Consider the following 24,736-nt stretch of genomic DNA (forward strand, 5'->3'; position numbering starts at 1 on the left):
CAGAAATGGAGATCACATGGAGGGTTATCAACAGGGGAGTGGGAGGGGGAGAGAGGGGGAAAAGGTACAGAGAATAAGTATCATAAATGGTAGGTGGAAAATAGACAGGGGGAGGGTAAGGATAATATAGGAAATGTAGAAGCCAAAGAACTTATAAGTATGACCCATGGACATGAACTATAGGGGGGGAATGTGGGAGGGCGGGGGTGGGCAGGATGGAGTGGGGTGAAGGGGGAAATGGGACAATTGTAATAGCATAATCAATAAATATATTTAAAAAAACTACAGAGACATAATAAACTAGAGAAATAAATACATTTGGGGATAAATGAAGATTTATATACAGACTTGATATTTACCATTAGTATTATTGAATTATTTTCTAAGGTGTGACAATGCTATTCATTCTTAGGAGATACATGTTGAAATACGTATGAAGTGCCATGCAAGACGTCTGCTACTTCTTACTTTCAAGTAGCTCATGAAAAAACTCTACCTATCTATTTTAGACAGAGAAAGAGAAAGCAAATTATGGCAAAATGCTAAATAACAACTGGATGTTGATTATACTATTCTTTCAACTTACATAGTCCTAAAAATTTTCATAATATAAATTAAACTAAGTCTTCATTAACTTAAAGTGATTCAAACCAAAATTAACCCAGAAGTTATAATTCTCTCTCAAATATAAAATATATTCTAATTTTATGTACTGCTTAATTTATCTTTTCCAAGTTTTAAAAAAAGATTGAAAGGGATGATTTATTTCACATAGGAAATTATAGCTAACATTCAGTAGTAATACTTAGGTTTCCTTCAAATTGATATTGAATATAGTCTTTTAATCAGCTAGGCTGTTTATACTGATTTAGGGCTCATTAATTTCTAACATGTCTATTTTTTTTAAATAAGTATATTTATTTGAATACAATTATTCCTTAAAGAAGCTGGAAAGAAGACCACGTAACCCAGAAGACACAGTTGGAGAGTGTAAAGAAGTATAGGAAATAGTCACTGACAAAAGAGAAAAGCAGATCTCTTCTAAAGTGCATTCGATGTACCCTGCCCTGGCTGGTGTAGCTCAGTGGACTGAGCACAGGCTGTGAACCAAAGGGTCACTAGTTTGATTCCCAGTCAGGGCACATGCCTGGGTTGCAGGTCAGGTCCCCACTGAGGGCCACAAGAGAGGCAACCACACATTGATCTTTCCTTCCTTCTTCCCCCCACCCTTCCCCACTCTCTAAAAATAAATAAATAAAATCTTAAATAAATAAATAAATAAATAAATAATAAAGTGCATTCGATGTACCCTAACACAAGCTCATCTTGAGCCGGAGACCTAGTATAGACACATCTGCCCAAAATGCCTGTCTCCAGGTGAGAGAGTAGAAATGCCATGCATAGGAGAATACTCTTTGCTGTCTACTGCTAGTTGACTTAGAAACCTTACTATTATTTCTAGTCCTGAAATTCTATTATTCTACATAAGACACCTTTAAAACAGGTATGTTATCACTTCACACTTATCAGGATAGCTACTATAGGAAAAAAACAGAAAATAACAAGTGTTGACAGGAATGTGGAGAAAGTGAAACCCTTATGCATTGCTGGAGGGACATAATATGGTGCTACTGCTGTGGAAACCATATGGTAGTTCCTCCTATAGAATTACCATATGACCCAACAATTCCACTTCTGAGTATTTCCCAACAGGATGGAAAGCAAGCATTCAAACAGGACACCCACATTCACAGCAGCATTATTCACAAGAGCCAAAAGGTAAAAGCAATCCAACTGTCTATCAACAGATGAATGGATTTTTTTAAATGTGATATTTACATACAATGGCACATTATTCAGCCTTGAAAAGGAAATGCTAGCACATGCTACAACAGAGATGGACCCCGAAGGCTTTATGCTAAGCGAAATAAGCCATACACAAAAGGATAAATACTGCATTACTCAATTTATATGAAGTCCCTAGAGCAGTCAAATTCAGAGACAGAAAATAGAATGGTGGATGCCAGGGGCTTGAGGGAGAGTGGAATGAAGGGTCATCGTTTAAAGAGTTTCAGTTTGGGAGGATGAAAAAGTTCTGAAAATGGACAGTGGTGATAGTTCCACAGCTTGAATGTACTTAATGCCACTAAATTATATGCTAAATTGGTTTGAATAGTAAAATTTTATGTTATGTAGATTTTCTAAAAAAAAATTTTTAAGTATACAAACCATAATGCCCTCCTGAAAGCAGTCAGGCACATGTTCTCATCCAGATGCAAACTTAAGAAATGCTCATTGCCCATTTCCCAAAATGCCCTGCCCAAGAAAGAGGACTGAGCTGACAGGGCAGAGCCAGAGGCAGGAAGTTGGTCCCAATATTAGCACCACTAAATCAACTTAGAAAAGCCAAAGCACAGTGTAAGGTTCACAGTGTCTGGCAAAGGCAGGCAGAGAAGAGAAAGCAAAAAGCTGAGACTGGAAAGGCACAGCACACTATGAGAAAAAGGAAGAACAGAGAATAGAAGAGATCAGAAAAGGGAATTACCCCAAGATAAGAAAAGAGAGGAGACTGGGGAGAAAGGCAAAAGATAATTATAAACAAGGGGATTAATTCAAGAAGACATCCTGCTCAAGGGCCAGCAGAAAAATAACTGCCTTCCACCGAGGTAGCCATTTGTATCTAAAGAAACCAAGAAAGCCCAGGCTGGATAACTCAGTTGGTTAGAGCGTCGTCCAGGCACACCAAGGTTGTAGGTTCAGTCCCCCGTCAGGGCACATGCAATAGTCAACCAATGAATGCATGAATAAGTAAAACAATAGGTTGATCTTTCTTTCTTTTTCTTTATTTCTTTCTTTCTCTTTTCTTTCTTTCTTTCTTTCTTTCTTTCTTTCTTTCTTTCTTTCTTTCTTTCTTTCTTCTCTCTCTCTCTCTCTCTCTCTCTGCTTCCTCTCTGTGTCTCTCTCTGCTTCCTCTCTAAAATCAATACATATAATTTTTTTAAAAAAGAAAGAAACCAAGAAAGCTGATGAAGCCTATAGAGAAAAATATTGTTATATGAAAGAATACTAATATGCCTATATCTACAAAGGTTACTGCCATTTTTCCATTTGTTTTTATTTTGTCTTTTACAAGAAGAGAACACTTATTGGTCTAGGAATAATTTCAATCTGGACCTAACTCTTCATTTGCATCAAACACTGGTATGCCATGATAAGTTAAAGATGTTCTATGACACAGGGGTTAAGAACACAGACTTGAAGCCAGATCTGCCTGAATTTGAGTCCTGGCATTGTGACCTGAGGCAATCTGCATAGAAGTTTGTCTCATTTCCAAATCTGAGAAATGGAGATAATAAGAGTATCTCCCTTACAGGATAACTGCAAGAAATTAAATAGGTTAAAATATGAAATCACTTAGAACAGTGCCTGGCCTATATTAATCACTATAAAAGTATTATCTATTATAGCTATTAATTACTATAAAACTATTATCCTCTGGATCTAGAACATAAGCTCCATGAGAGCTGGGATTTTGTCTGTTTTGTTCACTACTGAAGCCACAGGGGCAGACATAACATAGATTTGCTGAATATTAAAAATGTGTTGACTCATATGAACTTCAAGCCTGTAGCACAGAAGCCGAAAGGAATGAACAGCACCACTGACAACTACAACCTTCATGCTACTTCAGCCTCAAAGTTTAGAGTTCATAGAGGGCTTTTCCGTACCTTATCTAAAGTGATTCACTGAAGCTGATATCTCCCTCTCACAGACAAGCTAAGACTCAGAAAGACTTAAGTGATTTGCCCAAAACAGGTCTGAGGCAGCACAGGAATTCTGGAAGTATATCCTACTTCTCTTTACTCTGGACCCCACCCCAGAAAGCCTGAAACATATCCTACTAAACTGTTCAACTCTCCCTTCCTGCAAATACGCAAAGTTTAAAGCCAAAACACCTTCTCCCATTAGCTCAATATAATTGACGGGAAGGAAGAAAAGAGATGAAATAACATTAATAACTGTTGAAGCTGGCCCTGGCCAGGTGGCTCAGCTGGTTGGAGTGACACCCCATTCACCCAAAGATTGCGGGTTCCATTCCTGGACAGGGCACACACAGGTTCAATCCCCAATTGGGGAATGTGCGGAATTATTATATAAAAATAATAATAATAAATAAAAACCTGTTGAAATTGGACAGTGGATCAATGGGATTGATTACAGTCTTCTTTCCACTTTTGTATGTCTCAAAGTTTCTATAATAAAAAAAATTTTAATTAAAAATAAAGACCTTACTTCCCAACATAAAGTCTCCCACTTGCACCTTTCTATTGAGCTCCCGTAGTAGCTGTGGGAAAACTCGGCAGCTGAGAGCCTGCAGCACTTCCCGGGCGGAGGCAGGGAAAGAGTGCTAGGCTGGAGGTGGGAAGCTTGTCTGTGCTCTGCTCTAACTGGCTGAGACCTCACGTCCAGCTACTCCTCTGGGCCCCAACTTCCTCACTAGTTTCCTAAAGGATTAAAATTCTGATTTCAACTTTCTACTAACTCCTTAATCTCAACACAAAACCCAATTCATCTTTCTCTATTATAAACCTCTGAGACCTGTTCTTCCTCCTGACTTCCCTATTCATGATGCCCCATTCTGTCAGCCACCCAACCATGAAAACTTCAGCATCATCCCTGACTTGAAACATAGAGCTGACTGTTCTCTTACCCTTCTAATCAGTCAACTAATCTTTCTGTTCAGCCTCCAAAATATCTTTTTTTTTTTTAAGAGAGAGGGGAAAGGAGGAAGAAAGACAAGGAGAGAAACATCAATTGATTGCTTTCTGTATGTGCCCTAACTGACTGGGGACCAAACCGGCAACCCAGGCAGGCAGGTGCCCTGACTGGGAATCAAACCCGCAATCTTGCAGTTTGCGGAACAACGCCCAACCAACAGAATCAGGGCTAAAATATCTCTTAAATCCATTACCTGCTTTCCAGTGCTAAGGCCGCCAACTCAACTGAGGCCTTCAACATCTCTCACTTGGACTATTAGCATGAACCAAACTAAACTCCCTGTCTCGAGTTCCTTCGCACTACCAATCCATCACTCTCATCTTCAGTCTGACATTTAAGATCCTCCAAAACCAAGTCCTGACCACTTGGCAGCCCCACCTTCCACTATGTTCCTTTATATATCCCAGGGTCCAGGTAATCTGGATATACAGTTTCCTGTGACCTGCCTCATTTCCGAAACCATTCCCCCCATCTTTGGTCATGCAATCCTACCTTCCAAATGCCCTCTTCTTTCCAACACTTCTAATAATGAGCAACAGTACAATTTAAATGCCACCTCTTCAGTTGAAGTGTTCCTCCACATCCCCAAGGGGGCAGTATCACTCCCTCCACTTACCACCTAAGCAGTTTGTCTGAACCCCTTTTATAGCACCTATCAAATTCCTATCAGTTCGTTCTTTCTTTCTTTTTTTTTTTTGGTGCTCCTATTCTCCCTACCAGATGATTCCTTCCTCATCTATAGGAATGATGTTTTATTCATCCTTGTACCCCTCAGAACAGAGCTGCTTAAGGAGAGTGCCATGGTACAGTGGTATACACCATGAATGAGTTAAAGATGCTCTCTCTACCAGGGGCATTGGACCTCTTGGTATCTCTGGGTCACACTAGAAGAAGAAGAGCTGTCTTGGGCCACACAGTAAATACACAAACACTAATGAAAACTGATGAGCAAAAAAAAGGTTTGAAGTAAATTTACGGTTTTGTGTTGGGCCGCATTCATAGCCATCCTGGACTGCACACGGCCCATAGGGCGCAGGTTGGACACCCCTGTCTAGACAGTGATCCCGCAGCCCTCCAAGTAGCCACAGAGGGACTTCAGCAGCCAGAATCCCCAACTGCTGAATCCTCAAACCTCAAGCATTCTCAACCAGGCAGACGCCATTATAACTTCAGAAGCATTCAGAAGACACAACAGCACATGGTACACAGTAGACGCCCAATAAATATTTGCAAAATTGCACCTACTCCCCTTTCAAACACCATCCCCAAGATCACTTAACAACATATAAACCAGACCCTCTTTGAACATTTTCACTGAATAAGTTCTAGTTATCTTTTTAATAATCACCTCTTTATTAGCTGGTTATACTTGCCTTACTAACCAAAGCCCACATCAATAGTTTATTGCATAAAACAGTCAAGAATATGAACAATTCAACATAAAGAGATTCAAAGAGTAAAGTTCAACATTATAGAAAAAAGAAACACAAGTGCCACTTTACACTATTAAATGAGCAAAAAACTTTTAAGGAAAAAATGTATTTCTGTCCAGTTATAGTAAAACAGAAATATCCATGTATCTGTAAGTAGTACAAGCTGAAAAAATATTCTTGAAAACACTATGGCAAGCCATAAAAACATTCATACCATGTTAACAATAATGTACTCAAAAAGATTATCCTAGAGATATAATCAGTCAGAAAAAAATACAGTAATATCTGTAATAATGTAGGTTAAAGTATCAACTGAAAACCAGTCAATAACATAAATACCTAATATAAAAAGAGTTAAGTAGCCCTGGCTGGTGTGTCTCAGTGGATTGAGTGCCAGCCTGTGAACGAGGGAGTCACCAGTTCAGTTCCGGGGCGCATGCCTGGCTTGCGGGCTAGGTCCCTGGTGGGGGACACACAAGGAGCAACCACACGTTAATGTTTCTCTCCCCTTCTCCCTCCCTTCCCCTCTCTCTAGTAAATAAATAAAATCCTTTAAAAAAAAAAGATTTAAGTAAATTATGAGAACATGACTTGATGAAATATTTTGCAGCCTTTCAAAATGTTATATAAATTAAATAGTGGCACCTTTAAAGTGGAACTGTTTCATGATCTAGTACAAAAGTTCCAAATTATATTGCATCATAATTTAAAATGAGCAAAATGTATTTTAATGGAATGCCAAAAAGAAAATCAACTATTTTAGTGGACTAACCCCAATTTTAACAATTTATTGAATATAGTAACTTAAGAAAGTCACACCATACTGAGGACACAGAAGGGTTCCAGGATACAAACTTGACAGTCTCAAGAGGTCCACCCCTGCCCATACTGTCCACTCTGGCCTTCACTGAAAGCCCTCCTGCACTCCTTATCACCATGACCTACGACACCCCCAGACCTAGCTTTCCAAAACAACAAACCACCTCGGCTGGTCTTCTGATCATCCCATGACCCTGTGGGGGATGAATCGTGTAAAACAAGCATATACTCACGAAACGAAGAATCCCCGCAACCAAGTATCATTTTAGCAATCAGCAAGTAGTAAGGCCCACATTCAATTATAAGTCCTAAAAGTACAGAGCACTGGCACATTAAAGTCTCCGGGATTCTCAAGCAATTTGCAGACTCAGTAGTGGACTGAGTCACAGTGAAAAAGCAGTCTGGACTCATGGACAGATCAAAGATCTAGTGTCCAGGAGACCCCTGTACAGTTAAAAAGGGAAAAATTGTTATTTTAAGCACAAGAAACAGAAAACTAAAAAACTCCAGCTTAAAACAAATGAGTAAAAACTAGCTGGCAATGTCTTGTAAATCTCACGCAGCCAGGGTCCAAAAGGCAGGATGGCAAGTCATTTTATTAACACATGAAGCTTTCTAGAGCTGGTGATGTCTAACAAAAGACCGGCACTGAAAATATATTAAAAACATGCCTTTAGCACTGATGTCCCACAAGGAAAATATTAAAACAGTCTTCTAGTTGTTTTTCTATAGTATTATCATTTTTCTAAGTTTAATAATGGAAGACCAAAGTAGTACAATGGACCAAGAGATAAATTACTGTGACACAATAAATATTTCTTTACTTAGCAGAGCATTTCAGCAAAAGATAATTTGAAGGATTAATACAACCATTATGTGGAGAGATCACAATCATTAGGAAAAATGTTTAAACTTTTTCTATTGATAGAAACAAAATCTAGATACTGTTCTCAGTATCTAGATCCTCAAAAATGCAGATATATGGCCCTGGCTGGTGTAGCTCAGTGGATTGAGTGCAGGCTGTGAACCAAAGGGTCACTAGTTGGATTCCCAGTCAGGGCATATGCCTGGCTTGTGGGCCAGGTCCCCAGTGGGGGCCATGTGAGAGGCAACCACACATTGATGTTTCTCTCCCTCTCTTTCTCCCTCCCTTCTCCTCTCTCTAAAAGTAAATAAATAAAATCTTTTTTTAAAAAAGCAGATATATAGTCCTTCGTGACAGCATACACATAGCAGGTAACAGGGAAAACAATTTAACAGTTAACCGAGTTCAGCAGAGCACAAGGTGATGAGCACTCCAGGACGTCGACACAGAATCTGGAGGACCTCTCCAGGCCCAACTGCGCTGACAGGGCGAGCTCCCATGCAGTCACGCATTCAGAACAGAGGTAGAAGATTAACCTACCCTCACTTCTCTTCAAACAAACTGACACAGCGGCAGGCTGTCTCTTCAGAGGCTGTCCGGCATCATCCAGTCTGTTCCAGAAGCAGCCATTTCAGTCAGGACCCACATCTTCAGGTTACCATTCTGCCACCCTGTCCCACCTCCTACTTTCTGGCCAGAAACTCTCATCTAGATTACGGTAAGTCTCTCTTGTCTCCTTCTCGGATTTTACCAAGTTTCTGTTTTCTAAATAAGGCTCTCCTAAACTTTACTCACCTGCAGTTCACTGCACTGGGTATCACCCAAATAGCCCATCAGAGCTCTTTATAATTTCTGAAAGAGAGAGAAGGAAGCTTTTAAAAACACAGTAGAAAATAGCATTGCTAACCTATCAGCTCTGGAACATTTGTATCCAGTATTCAGAGCACGCAGTCTGTTGGTCCATAATATTTCAATAAAATGTAGCGTAACTAGCCAGGACAAAGAGTCCTGAGATAAGAGTCCAGAGATAAAATAAGTTTGGTTTAATGTTTCTACTACTTAGCAGTGTGACCTTGGCCAAGTCACCTGACTTCTCCAGGCCTAAAAATCCTCCTCTGGAAAATAAAGACAGGCTAGACAGAAGCAGTAGAGCCTATTACCGTGGAAAGAGCACAAGTTTTCCAAGACAGAACACAGGCACCACTACTTACCAATCTGGGGACGTTATGTCAGTTAGTTCACGTTTAGTCTTAATTTCCTCCTTTGCAAAATGTGAACAACAAAGACTATCATGGGGTTGTTATGAGAATTAAAGGAGAGATGAGTTACAAAAAGCCAATGGTAAGGATACTGTGCAGCATATCATGCAATTCCAGATGGTAATTATAACCATTACCCAGCCCTAAAGTTACATGACTTCAATTCACAAATATTTATATTCTTAAAATATCGATAAATCAAAAACTTTACTAATCTGACAATGGAATTAGCTGTTTGAGTGCTTCACTAACAATTCAATTACAGTTATCTTCAATAGATGGTAGTTGAAGATTATCACTATTACTTAACATCACAGGAAATAGGAGTGGAATAGTCCCTGCATAACCTCTCAACTGGTTCAGTGCCACGCCTTCCCCACCTCTCCCCCTGCTTTCACTGCTACCAGTGCAGCTCAGCAACAGAGAGACCTCCCAAAAGCCAAATGACACCCGCTGTTTTCTACAGTCAGCTCAGGGGAAGATGACTAAAGGTGGAGGAAGGCGAACAGAGGCTTTTCTTTTTATTCTTTTTTACTTCATACGCTTAGGTACTGCTCAAAGTTGCTTACCATAGCATGCATCAGTTTTGCATAAAAATAAATGAATAAAAATAAAAAATTTTTAAAAATATTAGTTACACATGTTGCTTATTGATAGGATGCTTGCCTTACAGAACTATTTTCACAAGAATTTCCACAAAAGAAAGCAAGAAGGCAAATTCAGATGTGCCAAGAACACCTTAAATGTGCCAAAGGAATAACAAAAATCACAAGCATTCACACTGCAGAATGGTTCAGTCAAAAAATATGCTACGGCCCTGGCTGGTGTGGCTCAATAGATTGAGCGCTGGCCTGTGGACTGAAATGTCACTGGTTCCATTCCCGGTCAGGGCGCATCCTGGATTGCGGGCCAGGTCCCCACTGAAGGCGTGCGAGAGGCGGCCAATCGATGTTCCTCTCACACATCGATGTTTCTCTCCCTCTCTTTCTCCCACATTTCCCCTCTCTCTAAAAATAAATAAATAAATAATTTTTAAGTATGCTATGCATTCCTTGAAGAATATGATGAATTAATCGGTTTTGCTCTTCTGTTTGTTTTTGTTCAAAAGCAAGATGAATATACAAACTCAGGTTTTACCAGACAACTTTCTGCTCTTGGAGAAACTGACCCAGTAAAATTTACACAAGTAAACAAATTGGTATGATTCTTTGGTAATATGTTGAAAAACTTCCAATTTGTTTTAAACAACTGATGGCTTAAAAAAATTTTATATGTAAATTCAAAGTCTTCATGTTACATCTACAATATATATTATTTTTAAAAGAAATATTAACTCAATTAAATTCAGGATTACTCAAAAGTATTACCCAGCCACCCCTAAAGTTGCAGACCACTGTCTTTTATGCTCCTTGTAGCCAATGCTATGGAAACAATCCTGACTACACCCATCAATTTAAATGAAATGTAAGCTGGTGTGGCCACTCCACACATTTCATAGTTCTTTCCCAGAAAACATTTCAAAATGTTACTTAGAAATCAAATTATATTTGTATGTGCACTTATCTAAGTTTATGAAAATAAACCACCAGAACAATTTGCTTATAATTTGTAAGTAGCCCCTCCCCCTCTCTTGTGAGCTGATAAACTTGGCCCTAAATCTTCTATTCATTTGAAACAATAGCCAAAGGACCTTATTTCTTGTGCTGGGTCTACATCTGGATCTTAAATATAGTCTGACAATCATAGACTAATTTGCATTTAATATTAACACCAAGCCTACCTATTACACAAAAAACAAAAAGGCATGTGTAAGATCTGGTCTGCTTATTTGTAGGCCCCTCTGCAATATATTCTTAGCCTGTCATGAACACACTGTATATTTTTAAACTGCACAAGGCCCTTTGCAAGTAGGAATGATCTCTGCTGTTGTTCAGCATCACTCCCCTGTTCATTAAAGCACTGGGCACTCCATAAATGCACATGAATTCTAAAACAATGCGGTTTAAATATTTATGGTATCAGAAAATTAAACTGCTTGCTAACAACTGCAAAAGTCAAGTTTACCAGCTGATAGAGAGGTACTTACTGGCTCCCAAAAACCACAGCCTTACCTAAAAATAGTGTCCTAGCTTCCCAGCCAAAAGGACAGGCTAGAAAAGCTCCGTCTCTGTTGAGCTCAAAGACACAGACTTCTGCTTCACCACGACCCCCGTTACCGTGGCATCTCCCAGTTTAGAAGACTTCGTGTAAGAACTTGTTTGGTGGCCAACCACTAATTTCACTCTGAAGTGAATGCTAACACTTCACATGGCCAACATGTGTGAAATTGTGGAGAACGTCTTGACACAATTTAGGCCAAACACCAGCCACACAAGATCACCTATTTCTAAATATTAAATTTTAGACTACAGATGAACACCTCCAGAGTCCAAAATGTAGATTGCTGGTTCCTTTCCACAAAGCAATCTATAAATTTAAAAAATAAAAAATAAAAGGTTCAGATTGGGAAGTCTAAAGCATGAATGTGACTCCATCTGTAAGCTGAAAATAAATAAATGTTAAAATCCATATTTGCTCTGCCAAGGAATAAAAATAAATGTGATACACACAAGCACTGCTGAGTTTCAAACACAAGCAAATGTGGTGTGTGCACTTACAAAAGGGTCTTGGTTTATGTCCACCTTCCTCTCCCAAGTTTTTTTTTTTTAAGGCAAAATGTCAATTGTATGCCTCAATCTGGAAAAAAAATAAAAGCACAGCTTATTCTTTTTAAACAGATGTTGTGATAGATATGAAAAAGTTTGTGAGACGATTTCAAAATCCAAATGCTACCCAGATGTGTTAAAAAAAAAAAAAAAAACCCTGCAGTAACCAATCAATCTACCACAACTTAATTTTCTCAATAAACCGTAGTAAAGTATGCTTAAAGTTGAGAAAAATTGCTTGTGAAAAATGTAAAATCAGCAAACTTTTCTCCTTCTCTTCAGTACTGAACATTGTTTACTAACACAATAGCAATAAAGTCCTTTAAACCCAAAACATTAAAAGTTACATTAAATAAAGCAACACTTTTAATTCACACACCACATGTGACCGGGAAACAATAACACACCAGGCTTAGCCCTAAAAAAGCTAAACAAAACTCAACACTATCATTTTTATTTCAAAAATAACTATGAGAGAGACAAGTACTATTCCATTTTTCAGAAAATAAAAACAGGAGTGACTGATTTGCCTAAAATAAGTCTTTACAATGGCAAGGGTGTACTTTACAAGAGTCCCACAAACTGGGGACACACAGAATCCACGCACACAGTCACTGACACTCAGCAGAGAGAGTGAGGGATGGACACCAAAACACAGACGAAATTAAGACATCCAACTAAAGATACATGAGGACATTTAAATAGGCAAACTATAATTACTCCTGGTGAGGACACTGGTCAAGGGTAGTCGCAAATAATATCTGGCTCTGGGTAAGCTCCTCTATGGCTAAGTATGTTGAAGCTACTGAAAAGTTTGGTACATTTGACATGTTTTTCCTGTCTAAATCTAGCCCTGCCTATACACCCATCTGACTGAGTTATTTGGGATATAAAGATGGACCCATGAAATTACTAGTCTCAGCCTCACCCTTCTGAGTTGATTAAAATAAAGGGAAAAAAAAGTAAAACATGTTTAACTTCAGTCTCACCTTACACATCTCACCAGCACTGTAGTTCTTTAGTGATCAATCACTTCATCCAATTCCTGGGGTAAATAGAAAAGTAAAATGTGTCTGTACAACATCAGTAATAGTCATAATCTGTAGCAAACATTTGATCAGCCTGAAGTGAAAGGGCATCTAAGGTTCAAATGGAAAAAGTTATCAAAATGGTACAGTATGAGGCTTTGTAAATGAGTCTTACTTGAAAACAAAAATAATTCTTTTCTGTGTGATATAAAATAGATTACAAAATGTTCTTAAAATCCAGAACAAAAAAGTCATCTCTTTTAGCACTTACTGACCTTGCTTTCAAAAAAGAAGAAGAATTTGAAGAAGAAGAAAGGGAGGAAAAGAAGAAATGAAGGAGAAGAAACCTCATTAATATGAGCGGAGAAGGCAAAATTAAGAACTAGCCAGGGCAACTTCCCCCCTCCTCCGCCCCGCCCAGGAATCCACTGTCTCTGGAGTTATACATATTCTATTAATGATTTGCCTGAAAAGCGTAAGTTATGAAGGAGAAGGAATAACCATTTGGAGTTTCAAACAAAACCTAAGGAACCTAATCCAAGAAAAATCCTTAGACCCTGGCTTCCATCCCTGTCTGAAGGACCCTCAGCAAAGGGGAGGGTGTAGAGGCTCAGATAATTTGGGGGGAGAGGAATCCAAGTCCCTAGATAAAACTGCAGTCCCTGAGCCCTGGAGAAGGGGAGCCTTACAGGAATCTCCAGGAAAGGGTAGTCTGTTTTTATTTGTGTGAATGTACTTGCGGCCCAAAGACAATTTCCGAGGAGGGGGCGAAGAAAGGGGGAAAGAAAGTGAAGCTCAGGAAAGAGCCCTCGACGAAGGAGGGAGGGGACGCACCCCTGACCCACTTTTCCCGACGCCCACCCTTCGGCCCCCGCCCCACCCAGTGCAAGTCCGAGCCCTGAGGGGGCGATCGAGCGGGGCGTGGGAGGCCCGCACGCTCCCCACCCCCAGCCCCGACCCGGAGGAAAGCGTGCTGGGAGGCTCGACTCCCCCTTGCGGAGTGCCGGGGGCTGGAGAGACCTCCCACCCGCTCGCGGCCCGGGTCTGTACGGCCCCCTCTACAGCCTGGGCCAAGGGCGCCGCGGCCCCCAGCGGAGGGGAAGGGGACCGAGGAGGGGAAGAAGCTGTAAACAGCCCCAGCGTCCGGGCCTCGCCTCGAAGAGCCCTGCGTCTCAGGCCCCGCCGCGGGCCGCCGGGGCCCCCAGCCGGCCCCGAGACCGCCCGTCCCGGGGCCCAGGGGAGCGGAGGGGAGTCCGGTCCCCTTCTCGGAGGGCTACGGCATCTCGCAGAGCGGTCCCAGCAGCAGAGAAGGGGGAAGTCAGGACTTACCTGTCATTACTTTCTACGCCATCTTGGATCCACTTGTCAACGTCCCCACAAAGCATTATGGGTAAGAAAGAGCCTTTAAAGTGACTCCCCCCCCCCCCCCCCGCCCTCGGCCCCCGACTCCCGCCTCCGCCGCCGGCGCCGCCCCTCGGGCCGCACCTCCTGCCCGGAAAGTTGCCCCCGGTGGCTGGCTGGCCTGGGCGCCCTCGGCCCGGCCCCCTTCCCTCTTCTGGGCCGTGTGCATTTAAGTCACCCCCATTTTTTTAAATGTAGCTTTGGGTTTTTCTCTTTGCTCTAGCCCCTGGCCTCCCTTCCCCCCCACTCTTTGCCTGCTCCCTTTGCCCCGCCGCCCTCCTGCCCTGGCAGACACCCCACGTCTGCATTTAATCAGCCCGAGGTTTCCCTGCTGCTGGCAGCAAAGAGTTGCTCATTGATTTATTTATGCGCATTATGTGTCTGTTATTGCTCCAGATCTTCGGTGCACGGCTGCGGGCTCCTGCGACCCACTTCTCGCTCCGAGAAGCCGGGGGTCGCTTCAGGGCCCGGCAACCCTGCAGACCAGCCGGCGCTCTGACTCCTGCATTCGTGGGAAGAAAGGTTCTGGAGCCATCGGGCTCCAGGATCTGGCGACACGGTGTCCCCGAGTCAACCAGCGTCTGAGGGCGTTTGGGGGGGATAGGGGGAATAATAAGCAAAATGCAACTTTTACCGTGTTTACTCCCCCTCCCGCTGTCTCCTCCCCTAGTCCGGTAATGTGATCCACGACCCTCTGGATAGGGATTGCTCCCCCAGGAATGTGGGCTCTACCGAATCTACTTTTACCGCCCGGGTTGCGTGCGGATCGTGACTTCCCGGGGCAGGTAACTCGGGGCACCGGCTCCGGCTCGCGTGCCAAGGCGCTCCAGCACTGGCGGGAGGGCCCCGGAGAGGGTCGGGGGCTGGAAGGAGGGTGTGCCCACCGGGGTCCACCTGGCGAGTCTCAGCATGATGGTAAGCCCAGGCACCCGGGCAAGGGGAAGACTGCGGACACCACTCCTGCCCAGGGGTTGTTGAGGAACGCAGTCCCCAGGCTGCAACTGAGGGCTCTGGAAGTAGGGGGCGCCCAGACGCTGGCGGGGAACCCCAGCGAGCGACCCCGCAGCCCCCGCCCGCCGCCCGGGCCTCTGCTGGAACCAGCGGGCTCTTTGCTGGGGAGCCGAGCTCTCTCCCTGATACTCGCCGCGGACTTTCGGTTGTGCTGGGAGACCTGGCGCAGTCTCCTGTGCCCCTGGCGCCCGTTGGGCAGTCCCCTCGCCCTTTCACTTCCCGATGCCTCTGGTCTCTGCTTTGCAAACTTTGAGGGCCTGCGCTGGCTGCTTTTTTCTTTTTCTTCCCCCTCCCCAAGCAAATTTTTAAAGAGGTGTCCAAGGCAAAAGTGCTCCAGGACATCAGTGATTGTGAAACTGCACTCGGTACAAAATGCTGAATGACTCCGAAATTAAGAGGAATGCTCGGGAATTAACCACCCCCCACTTCGATGCCTGGGGAGGGCTTCGGGCGGTGGGGCCACCCAAGGGTTCTACGCTCCTCCAGACCCTTGGAGAAGCCTCTCTCGAGGAACCTGGTCGGGTGCTGACACGGGCCCTGCCCCCGGGGAGCAAAAAAACTCCACCAGGCGATTGTTCCTGCCAGATGGGAAGAGTGAGGTATAGACTCATTAAGGGATTGGCCCGGGGTCAGCCATAGGGAGGGAGCGAGGTAATGAGTCACTCCCAGCGGTGAAAGCGTCGTGCGGGGGAGGGACCTCCCCTGAGTCACCCGCTTTGTCGGAGCTACGAGTGAGTTGGATAACAGGAGCCTGGAGCCAGGTTCCAGCGCAAGCAGCCACGCGGGGCCGTGGGCTAGGGATCCGGGATACAGCCGGCTCTCGATCGCAGTCCCCTGCTGCCCCCTTTAAGAAGGCTCCGAAGTCTCTCTCTTTGCGGGGTTCCCCGGCTTCTCCTTTTCCAGTTTCCCCTTCAGCCACAAATGTGCACTGATTTAATGGTTGTTTTGTGTGTGCAGGACATCTCTAGGTGTGTGGTCAATTTCCTATAATTAAACACTGAATACGCTGAGGTTAAGTTTTGTGCCTCCCAAGCGTTTCTTTAAGTAGGTCCGTTTCTTTGTCTACAGGCCTTGAACCAAAGGGCTTAATTTATGTACCTGCCTGACCCATTCACTCACTCCAGGGTGCATCCCGGTCCTTCCTTTCCTCCCAGGACCACGTGTTGCCGGAGCTAGAAGCCTCCTAACTCTTCTCCCCGCCTCCACAGGGACCCCTACAGTCTATTCTCCATTTGACCAACCCAGTGCCATTTGTGATGTTAATGGATCTCTTGACTCCTCAGCTTAACCCCACCAAAGGTGTCCCTATCACAATTAGAATAAAACCCAAATTCCTAACCAGGGCCACAAGCCCCTTGTGAAGTAGCTCCTGCCTCCCCTTCCTCACTATGGTCCCAGCACTGGCCTTCTCTCCTCCCCTGCAACACCCCAAGCTTCCTTCCAGAAGGAACCTTCTTCCCCAGCTCTGATGATCATCTTTTCAGCACTTGGGTCTATTCTCAAATGTCACCTCCTCAAAGAAGATTTTCATGATCCCCTTCACCCTGGGTTAGAAATTCTCTTACCAGTTTGTTGACTTTATAGTCTACCCCGCCCCCATTGGAGTACAAGCTCCATAGGGGCACAGACCTTGTCTGGTTTGTGTACGCAGGGCCTGGCACATAATAGATGCTCCACAAATATTTGTTGAATGACCAAACTTATCAGAGCTTGGGGTGATCATGAAAGAGGATGCTGAAGAAGCCTGGAATGAGCTGCGAAGGGTGCTATCCATCATCTCTTCAGGTCACTCCCACTGTGCACAGTTAGATGAGGGAAGATAGGAACGGAGTTGGGGGGGAAGAGCCACTTGGCCAACATGGATGCTGCCCTCATTCTGACTCTGGTCTAAGGAACACACAGCCCCAAATATTAATAATCCCTCAATCACTCCTCTTGCTCTTTCCTTGTCTTTCCCTCCCCATTGCCCTGAGTGAGGAAAGACTCCAAACCTATAGCTCTTGCTGGTAGCTTTCTCCTGAGCTTCAGACTCTTAGGCAGCAACTTGTTGGCATTTCCACTTGGCTCCGTCATACACATCTCAAACTCAGCATGTCCGGGAGTGAATTCTTGATCTCCCCACAGAGATGCTCCACCATGGTCTTCCTTGGTCTTGTTATCAGCAACTCCACCCTTAAAATTGTTCAGGCTGCTCTGACTGGTGTGGTTCAGTTGGTATGGGCATCTTTCTGCAAAGTGAAAACGCTGGTTCAATTCCTGGCCAGGGCATATGCCTGGGTTACAGGTTCTGTACCCTGTCGAGGCATGTCTGAGAGGCAACTGATTGATGTTTCTCTCTTGCAATCACGTTTCTGTCCCTCTCTTTCTCCCTCCCTTCCTCCTCTCTAAAAATAAATAAATAAATAAATAAATAAATAAATAAATAAATAAAATCTTTAAAATTGCCCAGACATTCCCTCCAGTCCATCTGCAAATCCTGCTTTGCCTTTAAAATACCCAATATCTGTCCACTTTCCGTCACCTCCATGGTGGCCACTCCGGTCCAATTCACTATTATCTCCTCCCGTTTGCCCCCATCAGTATATTCTCAATGTAACTGCCAACCCTGGTCTTGACAAAATTAAATCAAATTCTATACCTCCTCTGCACATGACTCTCTGATTTCCACTCATCTCATTCAGAGGAGGAGCCTGAGTCCCGCACAATTTGCCTCTTCTCATCTCTCTGACCTTATCTCCCACCTCTGCCCCTGGCTCACTTCAGCCATAATGGACAGCCATAAAGGGAACTCTCCTTTCTGAGAGTTCCCTCCTCCAGTAATATATCCACACTGCTTACTCCTTCGCCCCCCTGAAGCCTTTGCTCACCTCAATGCATCCCTTTCTCATCATTCAATTAAAAATTTCAGTATTCTTAACAAGCATTCTATATCTCTTCCCCTTCTTGTTTGTTTTCCAGAGCATTTATTGCCTCCTAACATAATAAATAATTCGTTTAGTTATTCAGTTTCTGTCTGCCTCTCTCCCTGTGAAGTGTCAGCTTGAGGATCACCAAAGGCTTGTGTTTGTTGCTGAGAAATACACATCCCAGCTGTGCTCTTGAGGCTAGCTGGGACCATGTGACTAGTTCTTGCAAATGGAGTTGGAGCAAAAGTACGACTCTGAATGGACACGTGGAAATCTGCTTGATCAATATATGCGTTGGACTCTCAGCTGATCAGACAATAGAACTTTAGTATGCTAACCCACTGAGAACTTGTGATCTATTTATTATGGCATTTAGCACCTTGATTACTACATCTTGGTTACTCCAGCCCACTAGCATGGAAGCTCAGTGAAGGCAAGGACTTACATAAGTTTTGTTCATTATTGTGTCTATCCTCAGTGCCCAGAATAGAGTTTGGCAAAAAAAAAAAAAAAAAGGTACTTAATAAATATTTGTTGAGTGAATGAATGAATTGCCTTTTCCACTACCAATCATGAAAATTAGTGAATGATTGGCAAAGAAAGGACAATAAGAAAGGGTTGTTGTTGTTGTTGTTGTTAAGAAGTAGAAACTGAGTTTCTAGGGAATCACTGGCTACAAGACTGGTAAAACTAAAGAAAGTTCCCTTGAATTTTGTTCTCTGTTTTCACCTTTTCCTTTTCTTCTACCTCTTTCCGAGTCTCTATTCCCCTCACATCCTCCTTCACTCTCTCATTCTCCTTTCCTCCTCCTCTTGCTTTCATGGATTTCCTTTTCTTCTCACTTAATCTGAAAAGAATTCACTGCCTATTAATTTGAGCACTTAGATAACATGAGTTTAAAAAAAGAAATATTAAATCCTTGGAATCTTACACTCCCCTTTGACTTCGTAGCTCAACTTATTTAAGTTTTCAGAGAGAGGGGAAGGGAGGGAGAAAGAAAGGGAGAGAAACAGCAATGTGTGAGACCTACATGGTTGCCTCTCACATGCCCCCAACTGGGGACCTGGCCTGCAACCCAGGCATGTGCCCTGACTGGGAATCGAACCAAAGACCTTTTGGATCGCAGGCTGGCACTTGATCCGCTGAGCCACACCAGCCAGGGCTACATTTTAGCTCAATTTAATTTCTAGTGATGGCGGTCCAGGTAATTCAGACTAGTCCTCCCATGAGGACAACTGAAGCAAAATGGACGCTGTGTTCTTCAAGACATCTGCTCGAACACATTTGGAACAAAATGCACAAAAAGCACGAAAGTACCGGGGGGTAGATAGAATAGGGAGGTGATTCTGAAATTTGTGGTCCTTGAGCCCTAGGGCCCTGGGCTTTTGACAACAACTTGAATCAAAAGTAGGTGTCACCTCATACCTGTTAGGATAGCTATTACCCAAAAAAACATAAAATAGAAAATGGGGGCAAGGATGTGGAGAAATCAGAACTGTGCACATTGCTACTGGAAAATGTAAAATGGTGCAGCCACTATGGAAAATGCTATGGCTGTTCCTCAAAATATTAAACAATTACTATATGACCCAGCAACCCCACATCAGCATGTACATGCAAAAGAACTGAAAGCAGGGATTCAAACGGATATTGTATACATGCTCACAACAGCCTTACTCACAAGAGCAAAAAGGAAGAAGCAACCCAAGTGTCCACCAACAGGTGAATGAATTAAAAAATATACTATGTCCATACAGCAGAATATTATTCAGCTTAAAAAGGAAGGAAATGCTGACAGGCCACAACGTGGTTGAACCTTGAGGACATTATACTAAGTGAAATAAGCGGGTCACAGGAAACAAATGACCGCATGACTCAATTTATATGTGATACCAATATGAACAGTAAAATGACAACAAACTCAACTATCAACAACTGAATCTAAAGACAAAAACAAACTAAGCAAACAACTAGAACAGGAACAGAATCACAGAAATGGAGATCACATGGAGGGTTATCAGCAGGGAGAGGGAGGGAGGAGAATAGGGGGAAAGGTACAGGGAATAACAAGTATAAATGGTAGGTACAAAATAGGGGGAGCTTAAGAATAGTACGGAAAATGGAGAAACCAAAGAACTTAAATGTTTGACCCATGGACCTGAACTAAGGGGGCTTGCATGCTGGTGGGAGGAGGGGTGCAGGGCAGAGGGGAATAAAGGTGAGAAAAAATGGGACAGCTGTAAGGGCATAATCAATCAAATATTTTTTAAACATTTATATAAGGTACCTAGAGTAGTGAATCAAATTCATAGCAAATAGAAGGGGGGTTGCCAGGGGCTGGGAGGAGGGGAGAATGGGAAATTGTTAAATGAGTATAGAGTTTAAAATTTTGCAAGACCAAAAGAGCTCTGGAGATCACTTGCAAACAATGTGAATGAATACATTTAATATTACTGACTGTACACTTAAAGATGATTAAAATGGTAAATTCTGTTATGTGGTTTTTACCACAATAAAAAAAGTAAAAATAAATTTAATGGCTAAGGTGATGAATTGTATCTCATGTGTGTTTTAACAAAACTTATTTTTAATCTTTTTTTTTATTTGAATACAGTTGTCTCCATTTTCTCATCAGCACCCTGCTTTGGCTTTGTCCATGGGTCCTTGATACATGTTTCCTTGACAACTCTTTCCCTTCTTTCCCCCATTATCCCCCTCCTCCTTCCCTTTTGGTTACTGTCAGTTTGTTCTTTATTTCAATGTCTCTGGTTATACTTTGCTTGCTTGTTTGTTTTGTTGATTAGTTCCACTCATAAGTGAGCTCATCTGGTATTCGTCTTTCACCGCCTGGTTTATTTCACTTAGCTTAATGCTCTCCAGTTCCATCCATGCTGTCGTGAAGGGTAGGAGCTCCTTCTTTCTTTCTGCTGCATAGTATTCCATTGTGTAAATGTACCACAGTTTTTGATCCACTCATTTGCTGATGGGCATTTAGGCTGCTTCCAGCACTTGGCTATTGTAAATTGTGCTGCTATGAACATTGGGGTGCATAGGTTCTTTTGAATTAGTGTTTCAGGATTCTGTTTTTAAAAAACTTTAAAGTAAAAACAAATGTAAAAAGACAAACCATGCCCTGGCTAGGTAGAGCATCATCCTGATACACCAAGGTTGTGGATTCAATCCTCTGTCAGGGCCCATACAAGAATCAACCAATGAATGCATAAATGATTGGAACAACAACTTCATGTTTCTCTCTCTCCCTCTAAAATCAATCAATTAAAAAAAGTTTGTAAAGAAAAAGACAAATTAAAAGTTAAAAGAAAGGAAGCTTCATGACAAAAGCCTACTAGAAATAAAAAGCAAAAAACAGACAGACTTGCAAGGAGATAGAGACAAATCTATAATTATAGTGGAAGATATTTTGTTTATCAGTAACTGTTAGAACAAGCGGATGAAAACTAGTAAGAAATAGATTAGAACAACTGGATAAGCCAACTTTACCTAATATACAGGATGGGGCAAAAATAGGTTTACAGTGGTTCATATGAAAAATAATACAATAACTAATACTAACCAAGAATAAACTGTTTCCCATACTCCCAACTGTAAACCTACTTTTGCCCCGCCCTAGACAGAGCCCTGCACCCACAACTGCAGATCACAAATTCTTCTCAAGTGTTCATGGAATGTTCATGACAATACTAGACACTGTAGCAAGTCTCAACAAACTTCAAATGATCTAAATCGTACAGGTACATTCTCAGACAATGATGCCATTAAGCTAGAAAATAAGGGGGAAAAATGTACTTTTCAAGTAAGTAGGGAAGTAGTTGTTCCTTGCTAGTTTTTTAAAGTTGTACAAAGTGATTTACCAAGGTGTACAACATGATAACTTAATATATATATGCATTGTAAAGTGATTACCACAATCGAGTTAATTACTACATCCATCAACTTCCATAGTTACCCCTTTGCAGGGGTGCGGTGAGAACATTTAAAATTTACTCTCTGAGCAAATTTCAAGTATACAATACAGTATTGTTAACTCTAGTCCCCATGTCATACATTGGATCCCCAGACCTTGTCACCTTATAGATGAAAGTTGTACCCTTGACAACATCTCCCCATTTCCCCCACCTCTCAGCCCCAGGCAGCCATAGTTCTACCTTCTGGTTCTAGGGGGTTGGCTTTTTTCAGATTCCACACATACGTGAGACCATACAGTATTTGTCTTTCTGGGTCTGGCTTATTTCATGTAGGATAATGCCCTCCAGCCTCATCCACGTTGTTTTTGCTCCTCAGTTCTTTCTTTTATTCGCCCCCTCTCCATCTCTGTCCCAGTCAGATATTTCCCGTGTGTGTCTGTGTACAAGTGTGCACAGGCACCTCTGCAGGGCTGCCTTTGCCTCCGGTTCTGTGACCTTTTGCAGGCTCCTCTTTGCTGAGTCTGCATTTCTGCAGGCAGTTCTCAAACTGATCATGACAGGAAGTAGGCTTCCTGGGGTCCTGAGTCAGCAGAGAAAGAAGGAAACAAAGGCCACAGAACTGTCGAAGAGGAAGAAGCCAACTTGAAGGCAGAATCCGTACCTCTAAAGCTAGGTCTAGAGAAAGAATAAATATGTTGTGCCTGGCGACCCATTGTCTGCGAAGCACAGACTGCAGCCAGGCCCCGGCAGTGCTGTTTCCTATAACCAAATGATCCCGTGCAAGTTCCTGGCCTCTCTCCACTCCAGTGTCCCACTCTGTACAACGGGAATGGTAGAAGAGCCTTCCCGCTGATTGCTATGGGGATGACAGGCATCTCAGACCACGGCTTGGATAGAGTAAGTCCGCGACAAGATTAGCTCTTACTACTTTCAAAGGTTTGGGTTTTAAAGCGAGGAATTCAAAACCACTCCTTTTGTTTTCTTCCTGCCTTTCACCCCCCATAGTCCAGTTAATAACTCATATCAAACAAAGAAACAAAACAAACCAGAAACAGCCCGGCGGTCTATCCGAAGCATTTGCAATTGGACCAAGAGTTCTTCCACAGGAAAACGGCACTCACATAGAATAGCGTGTGTGAGGATGTTTTCATCCCAGGTTCTGTTGCAGCTGGAAGTGGCGCTTAGGGCCCACATGCCAGCTGCTGTATTGTGGGTAGCTGAAAGTTCTGAGTGGGCTTTGCGTGCAGCAGTGTCAGCAAGAAGTACACAGTTCAGAGATGAATCTTCACACAGTAAGCCTACTTCCTAGAGGTGTAAGGATGAACTGCAAAAAGCCCAGACTCAAAGATCACTGCCATGGACTTGATCTACGTTAGATCCTGGGCTAATGACTTCCTTTCCCTGGGCCTTCCTGCCCATCAAACTGGAGTGTTGGACTAAATGGTCTTTCAAGTCCCTTAGATTCTCTGATTGAGGATTTTACTCTTCTAATATCACAGAAACAACAGCAGAAAAGTGGTCGGGAGGGTTTTGGCTAAGAACTAGCTAGGGGAAAAAATGGGCCCCTGAGGTCCTTCTTTTTAAAAAACAAAGTATGTTTTAATTACACGTCAAATTTCAATGTAAGGGGAAAAACAGCCCTCAGGCATTTTCTGTTCTATTTCGTTTAACTTCAGTCGTTTTCTTCAGTAGCCAGGTTCCAGAAGGTTTGTACACTTTCTACCTACAGACCAGCCACATACATGAGAGGGCTCCCGGAAGCCCGTTTGCCATCTTTACCTGAAGTCACTGCAGAGAAAGAAAACTCCCTGTTCGAGGGACTGGAGTCAATCTCTCGTGCCATTTCTGATGCTATAGGGTTAACCCAGCTCGAAGAGAGTGACAAAGTGCAAGGGCTTTTTTTCCGTGGATTCCACATTCATAACCAAGTACTTGGCAACCTGCCCTCTCACATGTTACGACACAAAAATGTGTTGCCTTCAGTATGTTTTTAATGGGCCAAGCCATTTGTTTGATCTCTGTGCTTGGGTCTAGATTCGGAGGCACCAGGACTTTCCTGCTGCATTGTCCCTGCTATGGTTAGCCTTGTGGTTCCCTTGTCTTTCCAAAGAACCGTTGGGGGTGGGGGAGACACAGGGTAACGCTTTCCTAAGGTCAGCTACAGGCCCCTCCTTGATCGTGGCCTAAACTCTTCAAAGGCATTTGCATGCAGATTTGCAAAATATTTTGCAAAACTTGCAAAAACTCACCAGGTTTACATTTTGAAATTACTTGGCACAGGCCCGGGCCTGCAATCGTGACATTCTCATGAGTGTGGTGGAGCAGTTTTCTGTAAACAAAGCAAACTCCAATCTCTGCAGCCTTCTGTAGAAATATTTATACCCCAAGAGAAAGATCTCTTCCAGCTCTAGGATGCCGTAATGTAAACATTTTACTATAAATGAAGTGCTTGTGAACAGGCTTGCCCATCCCCTCGGAATCTTCAAGTGCATAATTTTACCTACACACATCTTTCTACCCCAAAGGCTTGGTGGAAAGGTAAATATCCTTTATGATTCTCCTCACAAGAAAAGAACCAAATGTTTATTGGATGTGAGGCAGGTT

At 42.9% G+C, this 24,736-nt stretch overlaps 1 protein-coding gene across 5 annotated transcripts in view; it reads right to left on the reverse strand.

Annotated features, from left to right (window-relative positions):
- HELZ (helicase with zinc finger) overlaps positions 1-14,288 on the reverse strand; it is a 150,550-nt gene extending 136,262 nt beyond the window's left edge. For 3 of the 5 annotated variants that reach the window (XM_053911794.2, XM_053911795.2, XM_053911791.2), the window contains exons 1-3: positions 14,218-14,266; positions 12,850-12,905; positions 8,692-8,748 (exon numbers count right to left, since the gene is read on the reverse strand). The gene's annotated coding sequence lies outside the window, so the exon portion shown is untranslated. Of the gene's footprint in view, positions 1-8,691; positions 8,749-11,266; positions 11,622-11,812; positions 11,892-12,849; positions 12,906-14,217 lie in introns of all 5 variants that reach the window. The other 2 variants (XM_053911793.2, XM_053911792.1) reach the window with 2 other exon arrangements.
- Between the last annotated feature and the right edge of the window lie 10,448 nt (positions 14,289-24,736).

Source organism: Desmodus rotundus, chromosome 9 (genome assembly GCF_022682495.2).
Source record: "Desmodus rotundus isolate HL8 chromosome 9, HLdesRot8A.1, whole genome shotgun sequence".
Classification (NCBI taxonomy): Eukaryota; Metazoa; Chordata; class Mammalia; order Chiroptera; family Phyllostomidae; genus Desmodus; species Desmodus rotundus.